This window comes from Lissotriton helveticus, chromosome 11 (assembly GCF_964261635.1).
Source record: "Lissotriton helveticus chromosome 11, aLisHel1.1, whole genome shotgun sequence".
Lineage (NCBI taxonomy): Eukaryota > Metazoa > Chordata > Amphibia > Caudata > Salamandridae > Lissotriton > Lissotriton helveticus.
The window spans coordinates 974909482-974922113 of record NC_136072.1 but is presented as its reverse complement, the minus strand read 5'-3'; positions in this window follow the sequence as shown (position 1 = coordinate 974922113).

The following is a 12632-nucleotide window of genomic DNA, read 5'->3' as shown; positions in this document are numbered from 1 at the left end:
ATTAGGTTTATCTCCGGAAAGACGATATCTAAACCTGTTAGAGAGTATTATGTAATAAATACATATTTTAATAAGTACCTTGTGTCATTCTTTTTCATTTTATCTATACTATAAGATTGCATTCCGGTAAAACAATCTGCTTTACAGTCCTTCTGGACTAAGCCTGAAGGCTGCTCTCCACAGCTACCACTTAAAGAGCTTTCTAAGGTTCTCTAAGACCTCTTTAATCACCATAAGGGTTGTCTGGACTGGAGCAGGGTGCCCACTTACACAAGTGGACATCATATATCAGGCCAGCTTCTCACGTCTCCTCAACATGCCGCCTTTCTCACGGAAACCTGGACCAATGCAAGGTTACCACCCGACATCGTCACCGCCATCCGTGACGGATACAAGAGCCTAAAGAAAGACCACCCAACTGCTCAGGTGGAGGCCTCGTCGTCGTCCACAAAAGTAAGAGTGGGCATAGTTGGCAGAGTACCACTACGCAGAATTCTGCAGAGTTGAACAAAAACTCTGTGAATTCCGCTCCGCAACTCTGTTCCGTCTCATCCCAATAAATAAAACAGAAACCTCACATACCTTTGAGAAAACAACAAGTAACTCTATCTTTACATTGAAAAAATGCATTTAGTCACCTCTGAAAAGTGAAAATGAAAATACAGCAAGCAGTAAGAGAGGTGATGATTTTGGAGTCCTACCTAACCTAGGGAGAGAACCAAGAAGATGCATTGAACACAAAGAGCACATCATGCTGAACGATTCGTTGGTGGTCTCATCCTCCTAGGACCACTCAAAGTACAGTACTGGGTAAAAATACCATCCCAACCAAAGGCCAATAACTGCACTCTAGAATCCTACCCATAATGCTTTGCTGGGCATTGTATTTTTGCCCATAACTTTGCTTGGGGTGGCCCTTGGAGGACGGGACCACCACCGAATTGTTCAGCATGATATGCTCTTTGTGTTCAAGGCATCTGCTTGGTCCTCCCCCTAGTTTAGGAGTGACCCCAAAATCATCACCTCTCTCATTGCCTAACATTTTTAAAGTTCACTTTTGTGAATTGGTTATATGTTTTTTAGCGTGTAACGGCAAAGTTGTTTTATCAAAGGGTTGTGGGTGCAGTAACTAACTCCGCAATTTGGTGGAGTCGGAGTTTTTGCATGAATTCTGTGTTTTTAATGTAATGCGTAGTCAAATCTCCGCTAGCGGAATGGAGTTCATAGCCCATGGTTACACAAAGCGTCCTCCAACTAACAACTACCAACTCTGATGATGCTTCACTTCTCATGGAACACATTCACTTCTAGATCCAGCCCAACACTCGCCTTCAGACCTCCCGGACCCTGCCCCCTTCACCAACGTCTTTGCAGACCACATCGCACCCCATGCTATCGCCTCTATGAACCATATGCTTTTTGGAGACCTGAACTCTCACTTAGACAATCACAGCCATCCCAACACCACCGCCCCCCTGGAGAACCTCACCAACATAGGACTGAAGCAACTTGCCTCCACCTGCACTCACACAGCAGGACACACACTCAACCCCATCTTTGCCAGAGGAAACAGCATTTGCTTTAGTCACACCACAGAACTGCTCTGGAGAGACAACCACAGCATCCATTTTTCATTCTCAAAACCCACCAGACACAAGCGCATGCTCTGCCCCCACGAAGAAGCTAGTAAAATGTCTCCAAAGAACACCTCACCTCCGTCCTCACCTGCACTCCTCTTCAACTACGTCAGACAGCAGCAGAGCAGCAATCAACCTCCACCTATGGATTGACAACTGCGCCAACACTCTCGCCCCTCTCCAGAACACCATGAGACGACACAACAAGAAAGCCAACTGTTTCACCAAGGACCTCCTAGAATCCAAGTGCTCCTGCCGATGACTGGAGAAGATGTGAAGAAACAGCTAAACCCCGGAAGTACACTCTGCCTACAAAGCAGGCATCACGGCACACCACAAACTCATCAAATCAATAAAGAGAAACTTCATCCAAGACAGAATCCTCTCCAATGCCCCCAATTCCAAGAAACTCTTTGCCATCATACAAGAATTCGCCTGACCCAACAGTGTAACAACTGATGTCCCTCCCTCCCTCCCTCCCAAGACCTCTGCAACAAACTCAGCTCCTTCTTTCACCTCAAGATCAAGAAGCTCTACGACAACTTTGGTAACCAACTCCCACCCCCAGCGATGCGATCCAGCAGACCCTCCTCACCTGCACCCTTCTCACCATAGCAGACACCGTAAAGACAATGAAGAACATCCACTCCGGAGCACCCACTGACCCAAGCCCGCTGCACACCTTCCACAGGGCCCACACTGATATCGCACCCGAGCTACGCTGAACTATCAACTGCTCCCTCGAGACCGTCACATTCCCCGATGACTGGAAATGTGCCAAAGTCAAACCTCTCCTAAAGAATCCCTCCGCAGTCCTGACGGATCTCAAGAATTTCAGGCCCATCTCACTGCTCTCTTTTGCTGCCAAAGTCATAGAAAAGGACATCAACCCCCAGCTTGCACACATCATAGAAACCAGCAGCATCCTAGACACCTCTCAAATTCATATCCCGCAGCAACCACAGCACTGAGACCACCACCGATAACATCCGGGCCCTCCTGGACCAAGGCCTCATGGCAGCCCTCATCCTCCTGAACCTTTCAGCAGCCTTCGACACCGTCTGCCACTGCACACTAGCCATGAGGCTCCAAGATGCTGGCATCCAAGGGACAGTCATAGACTGGATATACGGTAAACTTTCCTCTCAGGCAGAACACAGATAAAGACTTCCGCCCTTCCTCTCAGAACCAAACTCAAATGCGGAGTACCCCAAGGATCCTCCCTCAGCCCCACACTCTTCAACGTCTACAAGGCCCCCCTCGCAACCATCATCAGAAACCACAGACTCAGCATCGTCCCCAACACCAACACCAATGACACCCAGCTCATCCTCTTCCTCACCAAGGAACCGTTACATCACCAGGTGCAATTTCCAAGAAGGGATGACAGACGTTGCTACCTGGATGCAAAAGGGGATGATGGACGGAGCGTTTGAGCAAATCAAACACTCACCCCCAGCCAACTGATCTGGGTTTAATCCATCACCATTCTCTAGCTCACTCGGCCACCCCAGATCAGACATGGCAATATGCAAATCAGTCTAACCCTGTGCCTCATGGGAACAGTCCAGCCCGAACTGCCATGCCATGTCTTCCCTGGACCGGAAACAAGCATCCTGGGACCGGTTTCGGATTCATAATCCTCATCAGCCAGGCTATCTTGAATCCAGTGGCCAAGTGAGCAAGGGACTCACGTCTGAGCATACCCTGCCACACTTAGGGCGAACAAACCGATACAAAAGGGGATGATGGACGGAGCGTTTGAGCAAATCAAACACTCACCCCCAGTCAACTGATCTGGGTTTAATCCATCACCATTCTTTAGCTCACTCGGCCACCCCAGATCAGACATGGCAATATGCAAATCAGTCTAACCCTGTGCCTCATGGGAACAGTCCAGCCCGAACTGCCATGCCATGTCTTCCCTGGACCGGAAACAAGCATCCTGGGACCGGTTTCGGATTCATAATCCTCATCAGCCAGGCTATCTTGAATCCAGTGGCCAAGTGAGCAAGGGACTCACGTCTGAGCATACCCTGCCACACTTGGGGCGAACAAAGCGATACAAAAGGGGATGATGGACGGAGCGTTTGAGCAAATCAAACACTCACCCCCAGTCAACTGATCTGGGTTTAATCCATCACCATTCTTTAGCTCACTCGGCCACCCCAGATCAGACATGGCAATATGCAAATCAGTCTAACCCTGTGCCTCATGGGAACAGTCCAGCCCGAACTGCCATGCCATGTCTTCCCTGGACCGGAAACAAGCATCCTGGGACCGGTTTCGGATTCATAATCCTCATCAGCCAGGCTATCTTGAATCCAGTGGCCAAGTGAGCAAGGGACTCACGTCTGAGCATACCCTGCCACACTTGGGGCGAACAAAGCGATACAAAAGGGGATGATGGACGGAGCGTTTGAGCAAATCAAACACTCACCCCCAGTCAACTGATCTGGGTTTAATCCATCACCATTCTTTAGCTCACTCGGCCACCCCAGATCAGACATGGCAATATGCAAATCAGTCTAACCCTGTGCCTCATGGGAACAGTCCAGCCCGAACTGCCATGCCATGTCTTCCCTGGACCGGAAACAAGCATCCTGGGACCGGTTTCGGATTCATAATCCTCATCAGCCAGGCTATCTTGAATCCAGTGGCCAAGTGAGCAAGGGACTCACGTCTGAGCATACCCTGCCACACTTAGGGCGAACAAAGCGATACAAAAGGATGAGCAACAGCTGCCTGAAGCTCAACTCAGAGAAAACAGAGGTCCTCATCCTCAGCTCCACTCCCTCTGCATGGGACAACACCCAGTGGCCCAACCACCCAAATGGACTACGCACCCAACTTCGGCATTGAACTCGACTCTTCACTCACCATAAACTGTCAGATCAAAGCTGTGTCCTCTACATGCTTCAACACCCTCCACATACTTCGCAAGACTTTCAAGTGGATCCCCCCGACTCCAGGAAGACCGTCCCCTACACACTCATCACCAGCAGACTGGACTTCCCAAACTCTCTCTGCGCCAGAATCAATAAAAAACTCCTAAGCAAACTCCAGACCATCCAAAACGCCACAGCCAGGCTTATCAGCAACATTTCACGAAACAACCACATCACCCAACATCTCTGTGACCTCCACTGGCTCAGTTGAAAGAAGAATAACCTTCAAACTGCTCACACATGCCTACAAAGCACTTCGCAACACCAAGCCCCAATACCTCAATGAACGAATCTCCTTTCACGATCCCAAGAGAAACCTGTACTCAGCCGTCCTTGCCCTAGTCACAGTCCATCATTTCCACAGGGCAATAGAGCATGTGGTAGATAATTTTCCTACCTCACAGCCAAGACCTCGAATGAACGTCACATCTGAAGAAGCCCGACAGTGCACCAGTTTCAGAAAGGACCTCAAAACCTGGCTCTTCTAATGAGCTTCTCACACCCCCTCCCTTGAGGTAGTGTTAGAAATATGTGAACTACAGACTAGCGTGATCTGTTCTGAAAAATATTGACATGTACTTTAAGCAAGAGAAATATGTAGAAAGAGAGCAGAAGACAAACTTGAAGGTGATTGAACAATTTCTTTCTCCTTTCTGCTGACCCTGCCTGGTTGTCTGTGAAGGCAAGGTAACCAACTAAACAACTGACTGGGGAATAGGCACCCGTAGACTATCATTGCCAACAATGGCAGAAACCAAAGACACATATCCACTAGATACCCCAATTGATAAAGTACAGAAAAAGTTCATACCAAAATTTTCATTGTATGTTTAGCAGCAAATACTATGAATTCATGAAAATAATATAAGTAACTGTCTTATAGCTATTTATTTGTACAGTATTAATATAAGAAGTTATGCCAAGTGTCCTAAATATTGCAGTAAACAAATGTTGGTATGAATCATTATGGTTGAATAAGTGGATCTGATTGATGCAGGCAGGGTATCAGGGTCACTGGAAAACGTTACAAAAGAAACCTTATGGAGCTCGTTCTGTGAAACAGTTCGCATATGATATCCATTAAGGTCATCACCTCCTCATGTTGGTTTGATGGCCAGTTGTAGGAAGAATATGAAAAAATGAAACATACTTGCAGGAAGTTAAAGCAGGATAAGAGGTCCCCAATGAGAATCACCATTCTGTCCCAGTCATTGGATGAGTGCCTAAGTTCTTGCAACACCCATAGACGGAACTCACTTGAGAGGGGTAGTAGCTTTATGATTTGGTTCTGCATCAGTAATCAAGAATAATTCCCTGTTTACTTTGAGCAGCACCACAGGCAAGCATTGACATATTTGATACAGTGATACACTTGTAAGTATTCCATTGGAGATGGGCTGTTCTGCAAGGTTGAGGATGTTTGGCTGGGTACAGAGGATTAGAGACTATCTGGGCCAAGGGCAGGATGTCAGACCTTCAATGTCTCTTCTACTACTTGCAATACAAGGACAATGCCATTTTCCTATGATGGTGGTTGTTGTTAGGGTTATATGGTCAGCTTCCCAGTTTGTGCTGACAGAACTTCCCTGTCCAGGATGGTGTTTGCCCATTTTCCTGTGAAGAAATGTTCTGTTCTACCCATGTATATAGGAATTGGGATCAGAGAAGGATGTATCACAATGCTTTTTATTCCTCTTTTTTCTTTTTTGTTGTATTTTGTGCCAACCTTAGATATTTCTTTCCTTGATTTGTGCCTCTAAGATTTTACTCAAAATTCTTCTGCTTGGAATATTATGTGTCAGGGCACATTGGGTTTCTTGATTTCTAACTCGTGTGAAGCTCTTCAACTTCAGGAGCTATCCATAAAGTTAAGGATGTGTTTTTTTCCCTTTTGTGGATTTTTCCTTCTAACTAGAACTCTCCTAATAAGAACTTTGTCATCTTTCACATGTATTTTAAATGCTCCATGTCTCCTAGAAACAGTCACCCTTTTCTCAGATATTCACGAAGAAACGAAATTGGAAGTGAGTGTCCAGTTCTTCACAGTTAACCCGAGGCATCAGCTACCATGATATAATCAAGGAAAATGTCCATAAGAAAGTCTGGATTTTCTATTCTTAACTCAACTATATGCATTGAAGAAAATATAATTATTTACAGTACATAGATGTGTAGTTAAGAATAGTGAATATACTTACCTATGTATACTTACCTGGACATACAGGACTTGGAGTTTGTAGCTGAAAATTAAAAATGTTACATTATTGCAGTATACTGGAAGCAGTTGGCCGGTTGTATCATATTATTAATGTCTTATGAGGTATTCATTTGATTAAGCTGGAGTTTTATTAAACTCCCGGGCATGCAGTGTGAATTATTGCCCCTTCAAAAGGCATAGCACCTTGATATATTGGTTCGGAGACTTACTATGTAATATTATTAAGACTTGCAGCTAATATATGCTGAATACTGATTCATACAGTAGGGTTAAGGCAAAGATTAGTGATGCAAATCACACCGATTGCCTGATGAATGACTTGTGGTTCAATTCCCTTAGTCCAAATCCCATCAATCAATTATGAGACCACATTTAACTTCAGTAGAAAGTTAGAATACTTCTGTGATCAGAATAGCTTTCCAAACTCCTTATGTGCACTAGTTCTTGAGCCATATTTGAAGAAATACCTTTTTTATAAGCATACTGTTCCTTCCATACAGAGTTGAAGTACTGCGCATGAAGAAAAACATATTTTACGAAGATATAGAAAGATTGTTATTCTTCATTTTCTCTAGGCCTCTTGCTACTTCTCGATGATTCTTGCTAATTCTTCCAAAATCAAAAAATAAAATGCTTCAAAGGAGGCATTGCATGAGGCCAGCTGACACTTTTATTTTGTTAACCAAAATTAGTTCTGGAGCCAGTGGGTTTGAATCAAGTTGTTTTTTTCATTGACCCCTACCCTCTCTTCTAGTGCTATCACACTGTGAATAGCTGTGAGCAAATTAATCAAAAGCTTCCCACTTGAGAGCAATGAACAAAATGTAGCCATCTCTACAAGACATTCCAATCCCAAGTACCTGCCTCTGGTTCTTGTGATAGAGAACATATCATGAAATATCTATGAGTGATCTACTCGCTTATTGAACACAACCTTATAGATGTTGTGTTCCTGCATCTTCAACACACCTCTGCACATTATTGGATCCAAATATCCACCATTCCTTTTCATGTTGCAGACCCCTTCCAGCCTATTTATGTACAAAGCACCATAGGAATTGGAATTGTCCATCTCTTGCAGAAGTACATTGTCAGCTGTAGCAGTGCAAATTTGTGAACATTTCGGCTATATATCTTTTTTGGTAGATTCACATGGTACTTCCTCCAACTGAACGAACAGCGAAATAACCTTTTCAGTGTGCTGCTAATATACTGTTAACTCTGTAGTATCAATTATTCCTCCTGCTCCTCTAGCCTCTTTTTGTGAGGACCTCATCTTGTTCTACTTGCTTCTCTCTCCCTCCTCCCTACTTTACTTTTCATACTCAAGATGTTACTCTACGTCTTACTTTTACTCATCTCAACTTGCCATCTTTTACTATTACTATTCATGACTCCAATCACCTCTCTCTGTTCCTGTCACCATCTCATTGTGCTGGGTTTTCTTTGGGCCTTACCATTGGAAAATGTCCTTATTTCATGCTTGTCACCTACCTTCGTCTCTCTCTCCACCAGACTACTTTCTCCACTCTTCTTTTTTTAAATCACATGTTTCTCCATCTCCCTTGATCTAAAGACCTCCAGATTTCTGTTCCAATAGGATCTCTCTCCTGTTAAACTCCCCTCTTTTACATTTTCAGTATTCCCTCTCTTTTCTGGTCCTGGTTCCCCACTGTCCTGAAGTGACTGTTGGATGTCTTCTCATCCTCTGCTGTATTGACTCTAACCACGTTCTTCAACCTTCAAAATCTTACTGCAACCCTTCCCAACAATGGTTGGCCCATTCTCTCTGTTCCTTCTGAACTTGTGCAATGCTGAGCCATGCTGGATAGAAACAGTCCGTTTTGATCAAGCCTCTCTCTCTCTATTCAACACTCATCCTCTGACTCCACCCTTCAACTTGCCTATTAAAACAACTTTTGAATACTTGAACCATTATTTCTTTGTCTGTCACATGTCTTTCTAATCAGCATTGAGTTTCTCAATGCCTTATGCCTGATCTTTCTTCTTTCACCTCTGTTTCTGCTTCTTACCTTGACTTTCATCCTAAGTCTTCAGATGTTTAATATCTACTCTGTATATCTTTATGTATCTAATTTTCATGGCATATTTTTAACTTTCTCGCTCCACTGGTTCTTTTCACGGATCATTTGAGTATGGTGTGATACTACCATCTCATTAAAAAATCGACATGTGCTCCCTCTGTACTAGGTAATTACTACCCAGTTTCTTTTATCCCTTTACTCACTAAACACTTACAATGTCATAATTAATTCTGGGATTCTAACTGCTCTTCCAACTTTGCAGCCCAGCTTCCATTCCATTCCATTCATTTCACTGAGGTTGCTCTGGCTACATGTGTCTTCCCTCTGCTTGTCATAATATACTCTCCTCATTGTTTATTCTTATTGACAGACCTCCTAATGTTGATATGCTGGACCACCTCCTTGTTTCTCTCACCCTGATTTATTTTGATTTCTTTTGTTGTGCTTTCTCAACATTTGCTTCTTATACATTTTAATTGGTTTTACTCTGTGTCATGGAATAACTATTTTTTCTCCACACAGCTTTTATTATGAATTCTACACAAATGATTCACAGTTAAAATATTTTTCTTCCTTTGCAATTGTCCTACACTACATAACCGCTAACTCACCCTCAACACACTGTCTCATAACTCATCCAAATAATAATTATCTGCTTCTATTTCCTGTACCTTTACTCATCTCCTTCCTCATCAACCTTCCCCCCATGCACACCTATCCATTCCTTCTCAGGCTCACAGTGATGGTGTTTACTTTAATTCCACTCTTTTCTTCACCTTACACATTCCCACGCTCTGTCAAACATTCAAATTGAAGCTTTACAATATACACAACATTTTACTAATTATGGAGTTTAAACTACTGTAAGTAATCCCTTTTTTTAGATGAATGGTGAGAACTCACCTCAAAGAATAATCATAATCCTTGTCAAGGCGACTCACAAAAGTCACTAAATAAATTTGTGCTTAACCCTCCATAGCCTGGCACAAAGCAATCAGGCTTAACTTGAAGGCAACATATAAAGTCTTCATGCAGTACTCAAACAGTAATAAAGTGAAAACACAATAAAATAAAAATCACAAACCAATTTAGAAACATAGAGAACATTTTAATAGAAAAAACAAAATCCAATAATACAATAAGTAGAACCGGAGATATGAATGTTTACCATTTTGAATTATTAATAGTGGCAAAAAGGACAACATGTCAACTGATGTAATCTGATACACAAATAATGGATGGAATGTAGAGCAAATCAAACATTCACCCCCAGTCAATAGATCTGGGTGAAATACATTGTTCTTTTGCTCACCATGCCAACCCAGTTTAGACACAACCATATGCAAATTAATCTTGACCCTGTGCCTCATAGGAACAGTCCAGACCGAACTGCCAAGCCAGGTCCTCCTTGGACAGGAAACAAGCATCCTGGGACCGGTCTCAGGTCATCACCCCTCATCAGCCAGGCTAGCTTGAATCCAGTGGCATAGTGAGTCTGGTCTGGTCTCACTACACCAAGTCAAAGTAAAAAGTTAAGACTCAACTCAATGGAGCACAGATCAGATGAAGAGACCAGGTTCGTTCTGGTGGAATATTTACCTCCTGACTTCTAAATGTTTTGGGAGAAAAAGTGTCCGTCAATGAGTTGTCAGCGGGGCAAGTTGCAAGCTGAATCCAAAGCAGGGCTTGACAATGGTGGGCTACTGAAGCACGGGGTCCCAATGAAGGGTGGTCAACAATGAAGGCTCAGAGCAGGCAAAGTCCAGAGTCCATGCCCAGGGAGGTTTCCATGCTGATCAACGGTGGCCCCATGTTGGTCTCAGTGAAGTACTCTACGTTCTAACTTTTTCGGAAGTCTAATCTGCTTCTGCGGGGAAAACAAGCAAGCTGAGTCTGATCAGTGACATGGTGTCAATAGCTGCAACTGCGATGGTGACCCCACTCTTCATTTGTTCTCCAAGCCGAAAGCTGGCAAAACATTTCTAAGTTCCAGGGTTTGCTTTTGGGGGACAGGATGAGAATACCAGCCATGGGTCCAGGACCTAGGGGTACTACTTGGGGGTTATGACTAACTACAACAGTATCTAGCAGCAGGGTCCAGGGCAGGCTCATTTGGTACTGGTCAGCTGGGAAGTAGCATGGAAAGGGGTGCCTGGAAACATTTTGTGGCTCATTTCTGGGGTCATGACTTCCAGGTATATAGGTCCAGTCTTCCTCCAGGATTCAGACAGCAGGGTACTTCTTCTTCTTATCCTCATATGTCCAGGAGTGCTCTGAGCACAGTTTCTGGGGCTGATGCTTTTACACTCCCTGCCAGTCTGTGATGGTGGGCAAACCTTTGACAACCCACTGAAACAGTTCTGATCAGTTCCTCCTCTCCCTCTGGGTGCCAGCCTGACTAAGGAGAAAAAGACGAGACAGGCCTAGGTGTTAGCTTCTTCTACCAGTGACAAGGTATTTTGAAGCTCAGGCTATCCTATAAGGGAAGACCTCCCAACACCCAGAGTCCTTTGTCCACTCTATGGGAACAATACACATCTCACCTTTGGGAGTCAAGTGACAGCTGAACACTGGCAGGAAAGTCTTTTGGTTGTAGGCAGTAAAATTATAATTATATAACATCCGTCTTGATCATCAATTTGTATCTTAAATTACTATTAAAATGAGGCCTTGAGTCATTTTTCTAGCTTTCCTAAATTGCAGTTAGAACATGTTAAATGGAACAGTGTGGTGCAGTGTTAGCTTTCGGGAGACCCAATATTGCAACTGTGAAAAATAACTTTGGAGGTTTTTCTCTGCTAGGACATGAAAAACAATAAATATATCTGTCCTACTTTTTAGGTAATATGCATCCTGCCCGATGGCATTTAGGGTATACCTTTGTGGTGACTTACAAGTATTAAAAAGGAAGGTTTAGGCATGACAAAAAGGGTTGTCTTGCCAGGTCATAATGGAAGTTTGGCAGTTTAAACTGCACACCCCGGCTGCAGCAGCAATGGAGAAATGGTATACTGTGCTACTTTGATGAGTAGCACAATGAGTGCTACAGCCCACTAGTAGCATTTAATTTATTAGTGCTGGCTACCTGTAGTACCATATACTAGGAATTTATAAGTAGGTTAAAGGGGTCAATAATGTTAATACCAATGTTAACATTCTTTTCTTCGTCTTCTTTTTTCTCTCATCTTTTCTTCTTCTATTTCTATTTTTTTTTCCTTGGGGACTCCTGCTGCGGTTCATTTTTTATGTTTTTCCTGTGGCTTATTTATTCATGTACCTGCTACACTATTGTTTAGTCTTCCCTTTCTCTGTTATTAGATGTTCCTATTTGTCTGGTGTCAGGTCTTTTTATGTCTGGCCTAAATGTAATCTCTCTAATGTTCGTGGATTGAATCATCCTGTTAAGAGGACTATGGGGCCGATTAGGATGGCGGGAAGTCCGCCACTGCCGGGCCGGCGGTGAGGACCGCCAGCCCGGTGGTGACAGACCATCCGCCATCGACCTGAATATTCCCACCGCCAAAGTAGGATGGCGGTGGAAATGGGAATGGCGGACGGATAGACCATGCGCCGTGGTCCCGCGAGGCGGTCCTATTCCGTCCGCCTTGCAGGACACGGTACAGTGGGGCTATGGCAGCAGTGCCGTGCAGGCATCGCCGTGGGCATTACGATGCCTGTCTTTTTCGGCGGAGATCCCGCCGCATAAAGACAGGTGGGGAATGCATTCGGGGGATGGGGGGGTGGGTGCTGCACGTGGGGGGTAATGGTACCCCCCTGCATTTGC